Genomic DNA, 12,960 nt, shown 5'->3' with positions numbered 1-12,960 from the left:
CAGCATTGTCTCCTAAAGGCAAAGGTGTCACACAGGGTGCATTTTATCTCCCTATCTGTTTAGTCTGTATGCAAAACATATCTTATGAAAAACTGGGCTAGACTGAGATGAAGGAGGAGTGGAAACTGGTGGAAGAAATATCAACAATCTAAGATACCCAGATGACACCATCTTACTGGCAGAAAGCGACCATGACTTGAAACAACTTCTGAGGAAAGTGAAAGAAGAAAGTGCCAAAGCAGGATGGCATGTCAACATCGAGAAGACAAAAATCATTACTACAGAAGAACTACACAACTTTAACATAGACAATGAAGGCATTAAAATTCTTAAAGAGCTTGTTTCCCTTTGTTCAGTCATCAATTTAAATGGAGACTGCAGCCAAGAAATCAAGAGAAGACTGAGACTTGGAAGGACATCAATAAGAGAATTAGGAAAGATCATCAAGTGTGAGGAGATGTCATTAGAAACCAAGGCCAAGATTATCCACACTCTCATATCCCTAATTACCATGTATGGATGCGAAACGTATCTTGTGGACACTGGACAGTGAAGAAAGCTAACAGGAAAAAATTGATTCATTTGAAACAAGGTGTTAGAGGAGAGCTCTACAGATACCCTAGACTTCCAGAAAGATGAACAAGTGGGTCCCAGAGCAAATTAAGCCTGAACTATTGCTGGAGGGAAAATGATAAAACTGAGGCTGTCCTACTTGGGCACATCATGAGAAGGCAGGATTCTTTGGAAAAATCAATAATGCTGGGGAAAGTACAAGGCAGCAGGAAAAGAGGAAGAACAAATATGACATGGGTTGACTCCATAAAGGAAATCATAGACATGAGTCTAAAGGAGCTGCATGGGGCTGTTGAGGGCAGGACATTGGAGACATCACTCATTCATGGGGTGGCCAGGAGTTGAGCTGACTTGACAGCATGTAACAGTAACAACCTAAAATATATAAAGAACTTATACAACTCAATAGCAAAAAAATACACAAATTTAAAAATGAGCAGAGGATCTGAATAGACATTTTTCCAAAGAAGACATACAGATGGCCAACAGGTCATGAAAAGGTGCTCAGTATCACTAATCATCAGGGAAATGCAAGTGATAACCACAGTGAGATATCACCACATGTCTGTTAGAAGACCTATTATCAAAGGACAAGAAATAAGACGTTTGGGTGAGGATGTGGAGAAAAGGGAATCCTTCTGCACTGTTGGTGGGAGTGTAAATTGGTGCAGCTACTAAGGAAAATAGTATGGAGTTTCTTCAAAAAATTGAAAATAGAACTATCATATGATTCAGCAATTCCACTTCTGAGTATTTATCCAAAGAAAATGAAAACACTAATTCGAAAAGATATATGCACCTCCATGTTCATTGCAGCATTATTTACAATAGCCAAGATATGGAAACAACATAAAGGTCCATCAATGGGTGAATGGATAAAGCAAATGTGGCATATATATACACAAAAGAATATTATTCAGCCACGAAAAGAATAAAATCTTGCTATTTGTGATGACATGGATGTACCTTGAGGGTATTATGCTAAGTGAAATAAGTTAGACAGAAAAAGATAAATACTGTATGATCTCTAGTATGTGTGAAATTGTAACAAAACAAGCTCATAGATATAGAGAACAGATTGGTAGTTGCCTGAGGTGAGAGGTGCAGGGTGGGTTAAACGGGTAAAGAGGGTCAAAAGTTACAAATTTCCAGTTTTAAAATGAATAAGTCAGAGGCCGGCCGGCAGTATAGTGAAGTTTCACTTTTGTGACCCGGAGTTTGTGGGTTCAGATCCTGGGTGCAGACCTACACACCATCAAGCCATGCTGTGGCACTGTCCCACATACAAAATAGAGGAAGATTACCACAGATGTTAGCTCAGGGACAATCTTCCTCACTAAAAATAAGTAAATAAATAAATAAAATAAAATGAATAAGTCATGGGGATGTAATGTACCATGGTGACTATAGACTATAGTTAATAATACTGCATTGTGTATTCAAGAGTAGCTAGGAGACTGGATCTTGACAGTTCTCATCACAAGGAAAAAATTGTAACTATGTATGGTGATGGATGTTAACTGAACTTATTTTGGTAGTCATTTTGCAATATATACAAATACCAAATCATTACATTGTACACCGAAAGCTAATATACTGTCATATTAATTATACTTCAAAAAAAAGAATAATTCTCTTATCTAGTGATGATGATTGCATACTAATGTGAATATACTTAATTCCACTGAACTGTACACTTAAATGGTTAAAACGGTCAATTTTGTGTTATGTATATTTTACTACAATTAATAAAACACCACAAAAAAGAATTTTAAGAAGTATAGTTATGCAATGTTTACCTGGACACCCCCCCACCAAATTTAAGAAAAAGAATACTGTAGTTAACTTGGTCATCTTATGAGAGTCTTCCCAAGATCTCCTCCCTCCACTTCTCTCTGCCCAGCCCATCCCTGTCCTGACCTGAATTTTACCTTATCATTCCCTTGCTCTATTATTTAGTCTTGCATGTCGGAGAGCTTTATAAATGGAATCTTACATATTTTTCTGCAACAGCCTTCTTGTTTAATCTTTAATTCCTGAGATTCATTCACATTGTTACATGTAGCTGTACTTCATTTATTTTCACTTATAAAATATTCCATCACATGGATATACTGTAATCTATGTATCCATTTATCGTTGGTGTATTCATTGACATTTGGATTGCTTCTCTGTTTACTTTTTCTTTTCTCTTTTTTTGGTTAATACACATAGTATTGCTATGAGCCTGTTTTCTTTTTGTATACGTGGACAAAATTGTCCTTATGGCGTATACCTAGGACTGAAACAACTTTTCTAGATAATGTCAAATTGCTTTACAGAGTGGTTGGACCTATGTACCCTCCCACCAGCCTTATGTAAGTGCTTGGGTTACTCCTTACAGGCTTGTAATATTTGTCAGTCAGATGTGTGTAACATGGTAGTTCACTGTGGTTTTAATTTTCATCTCCTTGATTTCTAATGAGACTGTGTATCTTTTCTTTTGTATTGGCCATTTATGTTTTCCTCTCTGTGAAGAACCTGTTCAAACCTCTTCTTCATTTTTCTATTGAGTTCTTAGTCTTTTTCTAATTAACTTGCAGGAGTTCTTTTTGTGAGTTATGTGTATTGCAAGTCTCTTCTCCCAATTTGTGACTTCTCTTTTCACCCTCTTTTTAGTGTTTGCAACAATAATTCTTTTAATTTCTATTATGGATGAAATGATGAAGGAAAGAACAAAAGATTTAGTTTTTGGAATCTATTCTATGTCTTGTTGTCTTGTTAATTATGCAGGGTCTATCATCCAAAAAGGTTGAGTTTGTGTTTCTGCTGATTGAAGATAGCAACTGCATCTCAGTCATCATTAAGTATTCTTTACGGTAGTACTTCTGCTGTACATGGAACAAATTATTGCTCCATCAATTTCAGTATCCCACTGTACAGAGTTTATTCAGTAGCTATGCAACCTGACAAACATAGAGATGCTTTATTTTCCAAGATGAGAATAAGTTGCAGGCACTCAAGACTCCCACATTAGGAGCACATTAGGCTTTGTAGCCCCACAGAGCCAGTTTCAAAGACGTCCTCCTTCACTTTCCAAATGCATGAGGTTAGATAAGATCTCTAGGCCTCAATTTCTCTATCTCTGTTTTGGGACTAATAATAGCTACCTCATAGAGTTTTGGGGTAGATTTAATTAGATAATCTATGTAGAGTACTCATCATTTAATACATGCTCAATAAATGGTAATTACTAGTGGTATTATAATTACAAAAAAAAATTCTATGCCAAGATTCACTGTACAGAGATACTTTATTTTATTAAAACAAAGAGGTAGAAATTTAAACTCCAGGGAGGGTAAAACTTACTCCAATCAGATCTCAGACCTAGCAGAAGTAGTACCAATGAGTTGGTACCACAGCACCAGGGCTAACACCCATACGGTGAGACAAGGGTAGAGAATGTCCTCACCTTCTCCATCTGCCCCCAAATCTCCATCTACTTCTAGTTCAATCCAGCTGTGCCACAATTAGGAATAGAGTAGTTAGGGAGATGGTGGCACAAGAACACAATGTACTCCTTCATTGCATATGGAGAACTTCTTAGAGGCCAGACTGGAATCCTTTCCCATCTCTCTATCCATGTTGAGTCATGGATAGCACAGAGACCTTGTGATTTAGCCCTAAATCATGAATGAAAAAGACGTTATTGCTTCCCTGGAGGATTTTATAATCTAGCTGGGAAAAAAAGAATTCCTATAAAACAATTGGAGAGTTATGAAGAAAAGATAATTGTCAAACTGGGAGTTATTTGAATAGCTACATCCTAGAAAAAGTTAACTGACATGAAATCATTATTAATTGAAATAGGTTATTTGTTTCAAAATTTACCACTTATTGAAAAAAAGACAAATGTGCTTCTAATTCAGTATTTTGTTCAAATGTCGTCAGAGGTAGTCCAACCTGATATCATATCAGCTTCAAGTTAATTTGCTGCATTTTCTTTGACTATGTTCGTTATTATTTTGAAAGTGGTTGTTCACTTGGTTGACAAGAAAGGTGGATCAATTCTCTGCAGCTTAAGTGAACTAACCTGGCCAAGGTTACCTCCAGACAGGGAGTCATTTTCACAGACGGAGCTGAAATATGTAAACTGGTAGTTCTGTACTTCTCCAACCCACGGCTTTTCCAGCTCGAGTGAAGATCTATTTTTGTCTGGGTAGCTTAAGTAAGGTGTCATGTTAGTGACAGGATGAATGGCTCTCACAGGGAACATGAACTCTGGCTTCCCAGTGGCCGCCTGTGCCTTCTTTTCCTCCAGGATGCTTTCCTGCTTATCAAGGGAATGAAGACAAGTGGATGCAGGTCCCACTGTGCTGTGGTGTCTTTGAAATACTTGTAAAGTATAAATCAGGGTTTCCATTTCTGAAGCAATTGCAACAACTCTTTAGCACAGAGGATGGGTACAGTTGAAGGAGATAAATTTGCAAAACTCTTTCGAGAGTCATTTTACATTAAGATAGCCAGCAAACAAAACTGAAATGACTGGAAAAAAACCAAAAGCATCTGCTACTCTGTTGTAAAAGTCAGGATATCTCTCTACTTATGCAACTTGTTCTGAAATAAAGCTATTATTCTCCCCAGGTCACTAATGTAGATATAAACACCCAGCTAGCAAAATCTCCCTCTCTGAGTTTGCAGACTGCCTTGTTTCCAAGAGCAATGGTTTAGCGAATGTGTCAGCTGTCATACTTACAGCCATCACTCATGCCACAATTGAAATGATGTGCTGTGTACGTGTCCAAGCTTAGGGCAGGATGCTTATTGTCTAGCCAGGAAATGAGGCTTCTGACATTCTCTTCGGCTCTCAAAGATAAAACAGTTAAATATGTGTGATGGCTCGCTGCTTCATAAACATCTTCATGCACAGGACACCTTTGACAGTCTTTCCTGAGGTCATTAGAGAGTGTGTACTGACCACAGTTGAAAGCCATTGGGTACACCTAGTGTGCCTTCACTGCCTAAAGAGGGTGACTGCTTTTAGAAAAGGAAATATTCTAATAAAATTAGACACTCTTAAAAAGTATTGATTTCCACTATCATTCTCGTGTCATGTTCAGCAAAGCAAATAATTCTGAACGTAATTAGGGCATACCACCTCTTTAAGGTTTTCACATATTCAAGTATTTCTTTCATGTGCTTCCTTCTAATATAATTGCTTAGTATAAAATTAAAACCTGTTGAAAGTGAATGTGAATGTGAATTTGTTTTATATTATAGAAAGTGGAGAGGAACCCTCCGTGGTGATAGGCCCACCAGAAAAAAAAATTTCAGTAGAAAGTTTGTTATAATTTTCCAAAAGAATCTACCTTGAGAATCACCACTGGAGTATGTGAAAGAACGTCAATTCTTTTGTTTTTTGAGGAAGATTAGCCCTCAGCTAACATCTGTGCCCATTTTCCTCTACTATATTATGTGGCGGGGACTCCTGCCACAGCATGGGTTGATAAGCAATGCCAGTCCTCGCCTGGGAACCGAACCAGCGAATCAGAGCTGCTGAAGTGGTGTGCGTGAACTTCACCGCTACGCCACTGGGCCAGTCCCCCAATTATTTTTTATTATTAATATATAATTGACGTATAAGATTACAGTAGTTTCAGGTGTATGGAATGGCCCAATTCTGACAAAGGTGGTAGAATAGGTTTCTCGTCCTGTTTTTGCATTTTCACCTCAGCAGATGATGTCACCTTATTATTGTCACTTCTCTGGCTATTTGATCAATGTTCATCAGGTTTGCAGAGGTTGTGCCTTCTACTCATTGAAGAGGTCTAAGTCAGTTATTACTATCAAATTGTCAGAGAGCTGTTGTGTTAAAAGACGAGAGATTCCAAATGGCTGGTGGTTGAGTTTTCAGATGTCTTCTATGATGCTGAACTACAGGGTACAAGCCATTGTCTCTCCCCACTTGTCACTGGATTCTAGATTCTTCCTCACTACTCAGAGTGTGGTAGGGGACCAGCAGCACCCTCGGTACCCGGAAGTTTGTTAGAAATGCCAAACCTCAGTTCCCACCCTCTGGGCTACTGAATCAGATTCTGCATTTGAACAAGCTCTCCAGCAGACGTATAGGCACGTGAAAGTCTGAGAAAGGCTTCTCTGCTGTATCAAAGATTCATTCCATTTGGCCTTTCCTAACCCCTCCTTTTGCCCTATTACTTTAAGCCATTCCAAATATTCTTTACTATTCAATTTAATTACATAATAGATAGAACTTACATGTTAGATTCTGCCTTTTCTAGTGAAATATGAACTCAGGATTGAGAAAAGGCAATACAAAAACTGGGCTTTTCATAAATTAATTCTTAGACATTCTGAGTTTCTTACATTAAAAATGTATTCATAATAGATTAGTCAAAACTATTGGCTAAATACAATACTTATTAAATAATGATAATTACAATAATAATGTTCATAAGTGAAATAGTAGGATGAGACATTCTTTTCACCTCTGAATTTCCATATTTTCTGTTTTTGTTGGTGTCTCAATTGCCATTACATTGGGAAATAATCATATTGATTTAAACCTGAAGAAAATAGGTGAACAGATGCCAAAACCTTCGGGAAAGCTCCTAAAGGTAATGTCTTCAGCATTTGAAACTTTTAATGACAATATTCTTTCTTTTCTCTTATTGAAGAAAAATATGTCTGTGACACAAAAGGCCTGGGTTTCTTTGGGGGAATGTCACAGTTCTATTGGGTCAAGCCACATCCAGAATCCTGGGACAATCTCTTCATTTGACCGCCCTAGGATAGCATTGGCGATAGTGATATCCGCTCAAATCTCTGCAAGCACATCATGTTACATGTGCTCAAAGTTCTATGGAAAGAAAACAAAAAAATATTCAATAATAAGCAAATAGGCAAATTACGGTACTCTAACACCCCACAATGAATATTGTTTGTTGTGTGCTAATCACTATTAATTACTTGGCATACATTACCTCCAATTCTATTACATAAGAGCCATTATTCTTATTTTAGAATTAAAGAAACTAAAGCTTAGAGAAATCTAAAAACTTTCCCAAGATTATACAAATAATAAATGATGGAGCTCACATTCAAACTGAGGTCTGTACTTCCCACAGGTAGGCTCTTAACTAAGCTATATAGCACTTAACTGCTTGACATAGAATGAGTAATTGCCATTTCAGGCATTAAGGAAAGGCAGCTGCATATAGTGGGCTCCTACAATACTCTTCTGGCCTAAACACTGAAGTCCTAGCTACTGCTGGCTAATGATAACAGTCTGTGATGTGCTGGGTCATGGTGAGCCCAGGTCTCCAAAGGCCCTGCTTGCACTGCCGACGAGAAATCATCAATATTATTTAAAACTTAGGAAACAGGTTCAGAGCTTTAATTAAAATACGGTAGAGATCTGATTCAAATCCAGTTCCGTCTGACTTAAAATCCTGTGCTTTTTCGTAATGGAATGAATAAAAGAAATAGGGGGAGGAAGGGAGAGACGGCGACGAAGAAGGGAAAGAAAAAGAGGAAGAAAGGACTGGAGGGAAGTAGAGGAAGAAAACTTTGAATCCAGAAAACTTTCTCTTCAACAAGCAAGAGATTAAAATTGACCATTATATTAATTTCATTGCTCGTACTATTATTTAATTTTATTGTGCAGGAATACCTTAATATAGGCCTAAAAGCAGATCATAGAAATAGGGGGAAAACCCAACATTAGTAACAAAAACGTAGTATACTTAATGGAAAGACCTCTGATTGTCCATTAAATTATGTTTTCTACTGAAATGAAGGCCACATCTAGGGTATCTACATGCTAATACTGCCACCTTGCTCAACTTTCTGAGGTTTTTGTTAATGTTCAATAAGCTAGGATATAGAGCTGATAGCCAAAGAATTTACTGATCTGTGTGTGCTATTTAAATTTTCTTGAAATTATTCAAATTTCTCTGGCCTAGAAATCAGGGCAGAATTTCAGGACAGATGGCTTAGTAATGAGTTTTTCACCTCTTTCAGCTGCCAAGCAATTTGGAAATTGCACTAGGCCAGGCCCCTGTCAGTTCAGTTCAGCACTTCAACTTGAAGACTAGTCTGACACCAGGAAGTTGTCATCAGCAGCAGCTAATGCTTAGCAAGTGTGGCACACCAAGTCTCATAAAAATGGAAAGAAAAAAATATTCTGTTCTGATTATAACTTCCTCATAAGTTTGGAATTCAACTGAATTTCTGCGTTGAACTAGAAGTTCAACTTCTATCTCTAGTCCAGACACCCTTCTTAGTTTTGGGTCCATTTATTTGATTATCTGTTGGACATTTTTACCTGAATATCATACAGGCATCTCAAAGAACACATGCTCAATCTGAATTCTTGATATCCCCCAAGAAAATCCTTCTTCTCCAGTGCTTCCTACCTTAACAAATATTAATGTCATCCAACCATCCAGTGATTCAGACCTGGAATCATTCTTGACTAATCCCCTCCTCCCTACACCACATCCAGTCACCAAGCCTGTTGGTTCTACTTCCTAAACATCTCCTGAATCTGTGCACTTCTCTCCCTCCCCACTGCCATCACGAACTTTAGGCCATCATCGATTTTGACCCACATTTGGGCGTAGGTCCCTCACTGAAGGTCGTCAACCTTCCCTTTTCTGCCCAACCCATTTTTCCCATGGAGCCAGTCTGGTACTGTACACCAGATCATGCTATTCTGCTGCTGAAAACCATTCCATGCTTTCCACTGGTTGGGAAATGAAGCCTAAACATCTCAGCATCATTTCTTACCAGTTAGTCCTTTAGTCAGCAAATATTTACTCAGTGACTATCGTGTGCCAGACCTTGTTTAGGCTCTGGAGATCCAGCAGTGGACAAACAGTCACTGTCCTTTAAGAAGCTTGCACACTATTGGGAACAGACAGACAGTAAACATGGAAACAAATAAATGAATAATTTTAGGTACTGGCAAATACCCAGAAGGGAGATATTTGTGGGATGTGCTGCCTATCAGCTTTTCCTGGTCCCACCTAAACTAACTTAGCTGCTTACATGTTATTGGGAGCAAGGAGAAAAAACATGAAAACAAATAAATGATTAATTTTAGGTACTGAAAAATACCCAGAAGGAAGATATTTGTAGGATGTGCTCTCCTATAGGTGCTTCTGCCACTACAATTTAGCACCCTTAATTTGTTTCTTGCTTCTCTATCTTCTATGCTGGATCATTATAGATTTGGCGAGGGCAAGGATTCTTTCTAGATATTCCTATCATATCCCAATGCCTAGTTATTGCCTGGCCTTTGTCAGATGTTTAATAAATATTTGTGAAATAAATAAATTTTACTTCTTGAGTATGTATTGATTGATTGACAAGTTCTTATCTGATTGGGTGAAAATAAAAAATATACGGTGAAATAAAAAATTGGGTGAAAAGAAAAATATAGGCCTCCTGAAATTTATGACTGATCAGATATTTACAAACTTACATAAACTATGTTGAACTTTCCAATAAATTTCTTAAACTTATTCACAGCAAATCACTAAATTCCTACAGAAAATGAAATTCTACATATTACTGATTCCTTAGTTTTTCTTCTCATTTGCTGAGAAAACCAAATTGAGAAAGAGCTTTGGGAAATTGTGAGATGGAAAAATATGCTCTGTAATTAAAATACTGCAAGGACAAAACATACATGGCTTCTGTGTCATATTAGGTGAAGAAACAAAGTGGGTGGGATAGGTATAATTCTTTTAAGCAATGCTGTGTTAATATCTCCTGCTTTTTCAGTAGATTTACCTTTCCAAGATTTATACCTACTAATCTGTTATATCAAAGTTTAAGTCCGTGCCAGGATTAGTAGAATAGTGTTACACCCTTCTAAAGGGAAATTGAATGACCACAGTATCTTCCATTTTTAGAGTCTGTGGAGAAGAAAATTTTGTCTACCTGTGTTCACCATAAAGTCAAGCAAATCACAACAAATAACATCAGCTTGAATAAAGATTTAGATTGGCTTTTAAATACTTTTTATTTATTTATTTTAGAAGCTAAAACCAACAACTGTTTATTTAGCTCACAATTCTGTGGGTTGGCAAACTGGACTGAGCTCAGCTGGTTGGTTCTTCCGGTCTCATCAGGGATCATTCATGTGACTTCAGTCAGCTGGCAGTCAATGACCTCAATCACTTGTCTGGTGGTTGGCTTCCTGTTGGCAGGGGCAACCTATATAGTTGGGCCATGTCTTTCATTCTCTGGAAGGCAGCCTGAGATTATTCACTGGGTAGAGGTCACGGCAAGAACGGAAGCTTCAAGGCCTCTTGATGTCTAGGCTTGGAACTTGCACAGACTCATGTTTGCCACAGTCTGTCGGCCAAAGCACAACACAGAGCCAGCCCAGGTCCAGGAGATGTGAACATAGACTCCACCCTTGAGGAGAGGACCTGCAAATATTGTGGCTATCTTTGTAATCCACCATATAGTGTGAAGACTGTGATCAGATGGTCATTCCATTCTATAGCTTTCAGCCTAGTTGCCACAGTAGAAGTTTGTCCCTTGAACATTTTCTGAAGGTTTGTTGTTGCTACCTTGAGGTCCTGAGCAAGAGAATGAAGTTATCTTTTTTTTCTCTGTTCTTTTCTTTTTTTTTTTCTAATTGCTGTAACATTGGATTATAACATTATATAGCTTTCGGATGTACATTGTAATATATTTTGAATTCTGTGTAGATTACATCATGTTCACCATCCAAAAACTAATTATAGTCCATCCCCTCACATGTGAGCTAATCACCCTTTTTGCCCTCCCTTCCCAAAATGCTTTTTAAAAAATAGCTTGTCCCACTCTTAAAACAAAGTATTTGGTTACATAATTTTCACTATTTTATCTTGTTATGGATGAAAGAAACTTCGAGGAGACTTTGAGTTCCAAATCCTTCATTATTTTCTTCTTAAACTCTTTCTTACAACATCCTATGCTTTTACTGTGGTGGTTTAGGTTGTGGATAAAAATTTCTGTTAGAAACATTAACTTTCAAAAAAATATTGACATATGGAATTTACAAGAATAGTTGTCTTATCAGTTTCTCTTAAAGATGAATAGTGCTTTTACACTCACCACCGTTCCTCACCAAGCTCATTGCTTGCAAGTGTTCCAATGCATGTACCTATTGTTTGAGATAAATTGCTGGGTTCCCAAATGGAAATAGTTGCAGACAAAATGCAGCAAAGTGTTGTGGAAAAACTATGGGCTTTGGAGTTAAAAGCCACTAGGCCAGGATATTTCTCTCAGTGGTGTGTGGAGAACTGCCCTCCTTCTGTTTCTCCATATTTTCATCTCTCCTCAATTCCTTATCTAAAATTTACCTCTTTAGTCACTCAATTCCAAACCAACCAAGGATTTAGTATTGTTTTCAGTGCTATTGCTGGCTTAGCTAGCTTATTGTCTTGTAGAAACTCTTACTTGTATATAAGCTCAAGTATAGAAATCCTTGCTGGAAATAGAAAACCTTCCGCATACTTCTCAACAATTGCAATGTACCCTACACTTTTCTGTTTTTGTTGCTGTTAATGCCAATCAACTCCTAGTCTTTTTGTGCCATCCTCTCACCTTCTGGTGCCAAATCAGCCAATGCTCCTCCACTGAAATCTGTCCACCATGGATGACCCTGCTGTTATTTGCTGGTATTTGAAATACTAGTGGCATAGTCACGGCAGCACACAACCACCACAGTATGACAACCAACAGACAGGTGGCATGGTTCCCTGACTGAGAATCAAACCCAAGCCATGGCAATGAGAGCACAGAATCATAACCACTAGACCACCAGGGCTGGCTACATTCTTCTGTACTGTCCGTTAATATTATATAGCCTACATCCCATTCTATAGCCTAAAGCACAGGTGAAAGATGAATTAATAAAAAGAACCTGGCCTGGAAAAATATCTAGCAAATAATTTCTGTGAAACTATGTGGCAGTCGGGCTTCACAAAGACTCTGAGGTCCCGATTGTTTAAAAAAAGAAAAGAAAAAAGTACACAGATCACAATTACCAGTGGCAACATGGAAAAACTCATGGAGCATGCCACTGGCAAAATTCCTCAGAGAGACAGCTTCCCAAATGTGGAAAATATAAAACAAACCTTCTTTATTTATGATAACTATTTGAATTTCTAATTCTCTGGGCCTTACAGATTTATTATGAAAACCAAATTTAGTTCCCCTAATGGCCGAGAAAGAACTACTTCCTGTTGCATAAAGTTATAGAATAGCAAATTCTTAAAGTTCTATAATTTGTTTCTGGGGTAGCATTATGTTGTCCTCTTCTAGGTTATGTAAGTCTGTTTTGGCCTTTCAAACACAGAAACATTTTACCCTTGACACAATTTGGAA

General features: G+C 37.7%; 1 protein-coding gene across 16 annotated transcripts in view; it reads left to right on the top strand.

The window, feature by feature from the left end:
• The window catches only part of LMNTD1 (lamin tail domain containing 1), a 366,288-nt gene that overhangs the window by 120,924 nt on the left and 232,404 nt on the right, over nucleotides 1-12,960 (top strand). The gene's annotated exons all lie outside the window — the stretch shown is intronic.

Source organism: Equus asinus, chromosome 22 (genome assembly GCF_041296235.1).
Source record: "Equus asinus isolate D_3611 breed Donkey chromosome 22, EquAss-T2T_v2, whole genome shotgun sequence".
Lineage (NCBI taxonomy): Eukaryota > Metazoa > Chordata > Mammalia > Perissodactyla > Equidae > Equus > Equus asinus.
This window is presented reverse-complemented; position numbering and strand designations above follow the sequence as displayed.